The sequence below is a fragment of the Heptranchias perlo genome, unplaced genomic scaffold (genome assembly GCF_035084215.1).
Source record: "Heptranchias perlo isolate sHepPer1 unplaced genomic scaffold, sHepPer1.hap1 HAP1_SCAFFOLD_59, whole genome shotgun sequence".
NCBI classification, from domain to species: Eukaryota; Metazoa; Chordata; class Chondrichthyes; order Hexanchiformes; family Hexanchidae; genus Heptranchias; species Heptranchias perlo.
This window is the reverse complement of record NW_027139612.1, coordinates 6343032-6347035: the sequence shown is the minus strand read 5'-3', so window position 1 is coordinate 6347035 and position 4004 is coordinate 6343032.

The following is a 4004-nucleotide window of genomic DNA, read 5'->3' as shown; positions in this document are numbered from 1 at the left end:
AAGTGATAGATGGCGGGATTGTTCAATTAACAAAACGCCAAGATCACACTTACAATCGAAAGATACATAGAAGGGCTCCTGATTCCAAAAGGGACAGTGCAAACTGAAACATCATAACATCAAAACATGTCTTTCTACAATTAAGTCCAGTGACAGTCAATGAATTCATCCACAGTGAAGCAGAGGAGGAGATGTGAAATAATCAGCAGAAACCTCAGTTCAGTAACCAGAGATCTGAAGCGGCGTCAGATGCACAGATAATGAAATAATATTTCATAACAGTGATAACTAATTGAAATCCCTGTTAAACTGAAGCTTGTTATTTGGGAGGGAAGACACTGCGCTCCCTCCTTGTAACACTGAGACCGTGAGCTGTCTCATTATCAATCACTGAAAACACATTGATGAAAACATATTCCAGGACCGGTGAGTTCCACACGATGAAATTATTAACAGCTTCTGATGGTCTGATAGCAACTCTTAGACCAGACAACTGACTCCAATACATTCAGTACAGTAATTATTCCAATAACAATGCCGTGCTTGGATATAGAAAGGGCACTACAGATAAAATGTAACTCCTTCAAGACCGAATTTTTAGAAGATAAGGACATACCATTGTTCAACAATACATTCAGTACAGAGAATAATCCAGTAACAATGCGAGGATTGGATACACAAAAATCATTCCGGATATAATGCAGCTCCTGCAAGATCGAAAGAGACTTAACACATTCCATCATTCAACCAATAGAACAGAAGAGGCGATTGTGTAAAACATGCAGGGAGAAAATATAATTTGCAAAGTACAGCAACAGAGTTAACACCGATTTACACCATTACCAGCTGGGATAATGGCTTACCTGGCACTCCAAATGCTGCAAGAACAGGATAATAAATTCGTTCTATCTGATAGATTACTGGATATTCCATTTCTGTGAGAAGCACTGACTTCTGTTGGCCTGGAAGCCAAAGCTCCAGCAGGCACTCTGAGCTGATCCATTCCAACAAGCCCTGATTTATACACGGGATAAGTCTCCACTGACACGGTTATACACCTGACCATTGCTATCAGTTGCAGTCAGTTTAACAAACACATTATATCAGCAGCTTTGACTCTGATGTGAATAATGTGGTGGATATAATACAAACATCTCAAAGTCCAGGTCATTATCTTAATCAGATCTCTCTCAGGAATAAAGTTTAAATCTGTTCTCATACAGGACTGATCCAATAATAATGAGCGGCTCCATTTACAATTTTTATATAATTTTATTGACCATGTTCAATCCTGGTGATTCATTTATAAATGTAACCGATTCTCCGCAGTATAGACTGAATCCAGGGATACGAGCAGACCCGTTTCACTCTATTCCTGCAGCTTCCCAGTTAAAATATGAATTGTGAGTCTCTGACACGGGCACAGTTAAAGGGCAGATTGAGGATTGCAGCCTAGAAAAGACTGTGGGTGATATTAGGGGACGGATACTGAACGTATCCCATTGACATTCCTCTCTCCGCTATTTTACTGCAGATGTTTACCCGTTTATTCTATATTGGTTAACGGCTCCCGTAGAATTGTTCCCGTGTCAAACCGAGCTGAGCTCATGACCCGAAGTGACCTCAATCACAAAGCCCCGTGATTCCCTCATCCGCCTCCATTCCTTCCTCAGCCCATTGCCATTGAAACCCTCATCAATACATCTTTCCTCTCCAGACTCCATCACTCCAATGCACTCCTGGCTGGACACCCAACCTCCACCTTCCAAAAACATGAGCTCGTCCAAAACTCTGTTGTCCGTGTCCAACCAGCACCAGGTCCTGCTCGGCCTCATTGACCCTCACTGGCTCCCAGTTCCATATCCCTTAAATTTATAATTCTCATCCTTTGGTTTAAATCCCTCCATGGCCCACCCCTTCCCATCTCCACACCGACAGCTAACCCACCAATGACCTCATTCATCGGACACTGGCCTCTTTTGTTCGGACTACACTCACTTGGTTCCACTCAGCTTTCTGATCAGAACCAGGAGAAGCTTCTCTTCCCACCCGATTACCGTTATCTCTGATGTTTCTAAAGGTTCGATCCTTGGCTCCCTCCTCTTCCTCATCTACATGCTGCACTTTGGTGACACAGTCCACAGACACGGACCAGCTTTCAGATGGACGCTGACAAAACCACCGCCTCTCTTGACCCTTCCAATGTCTTTGTGACGTCAGACCCACATCCTGTTTGAGTTGAGCCTCAATACCCTCCAGTTAAAAATTGTCCAGTCCTGATCTGTGGCTCCACATCCTAGCTACGAATTCCACAACAATCCCTGTTTTATTGATTGTTGAGTCGTTCACCAATCACCCAAGCCCTTTCTGAACTGCATTGAATTCCAGTCTCATCATCCTGTAGTTTATTTGTATCCTTTCTTAAAACTTAAAATCCATCAGAACCCCACCCCTCCCTATCTCTGTCACCTCATCCAGTCCGACAGCCCCTCCCAACCATTCTGCTCCTCCACCTGTAGTCGCTTGTGCATCCGCAGTCCATTTGCCTTACTTTTGACAGCTGTGCCTTCATCCATGTCCACCCTAAGCTCCTCCATCTCCCGCTCCTCCTTTCAAGTGTCAGCAGTGGCTCAGTGGTAGCAGTCTGACATCTGAGACAGAAGATTGTGGGTTCAAGTCCCACTCCAGAGACTTGAACACATAATCCAGGCTGACACTGCAGTGCAGTACTGAGGGAGTGCAGTACTGTCGGAGGGAGCACCGAACTGTCGGAGGGTCATAAGTACATAAGACATAGGAGCAGGAGTGGGCCATACGGCCCATCGAGCCTGCTCTGCCATTTAATAAGTTCATGGCTGATCTTCGACCTCAACTCCACCTTTCCACCCAATCCTCGATTCCATTGGAATCCAAAAATCTATTGATTTCAGTCTTGAATGTGTTAAATGACTGAGCATCCACAGTCCTCAGAGGTAGAAGAAATTCCTCCACATCTCAGTCCTAAATGGCAGACCCCTTATCCTCAGACTATGTTCTCGACTCTCGAACCAGGGGTAACGGCCTCTCCGCATTTACCCTGTCAAGCCGTCTAAGAATTTTATACCTTTCAATGAGATGACCTCTCATTTTTCGAAATTACCAGAGAATATGGAACCATTCTTCTCAATCTCTCCTCAGATGACAACCCTCTCACCCCAGGAATCAATCTAGTGAACCTTTGTTGCACCGCCACTAAGGCAAGTATATCCTTCCTTAGATAAGGAGACCAATACTATACACAGTAGTCCAGAAATGGTCTCACCAAAGCTCTGTACAAAGGTAGCCAGACTTCCTTGCTCTTGTACTCCAAACATTTTTCAATAAATTCCATCATACCATTTGCCTTCCCAATTGCTTGTTGTACGTACAAGTCAATTAACTTCCTGTGTTTCGTGGACAAGGACATCAAAATCTCTCTGAACACCAACATTTTATCGTTTCTCATCATTTCAAAAACATACGTTTTTTTCTATTCTTCCGACCAAATTGAATAACCTCACATTTCTCCACATTATACTCCATGTGCAACCTCTTGCCCACTCACTGAACCTGTTTATATCGCTTTGCGGACTCTTTATGTCCTCCTATCAGCTTACTTTCCAACCTAGCCTTGTAGCGTCAGCATAATTGGATGCATTGGTAAGTACTGAGGAAGCGCAGCACTGTCGGAGGGTCACTACTGAGGGAGTGCAGTGCTGTCGGAGGGTCAATACTGAGGGAGCACAGTGCTGTCGGAGGGTCACTACTGAGTGAGTGCAATGCTGTCGGAGGGTCACTATTGAGGGAGGCAGTGCTGTCGGAAGGTCAGTACTGAGGGAGCGCAGTGCTGTCTGAGGGTCAGTATTGAATGAGCACAGTACTGTTGGAGTGGCAGTACTCAAGGAGCGCAGTGCTGTAGATGGGTGAGTACTGAGGCAGCACAGCAATGTCGGATGTACCGACTTTTGTAGGACACCTGAAAGCGA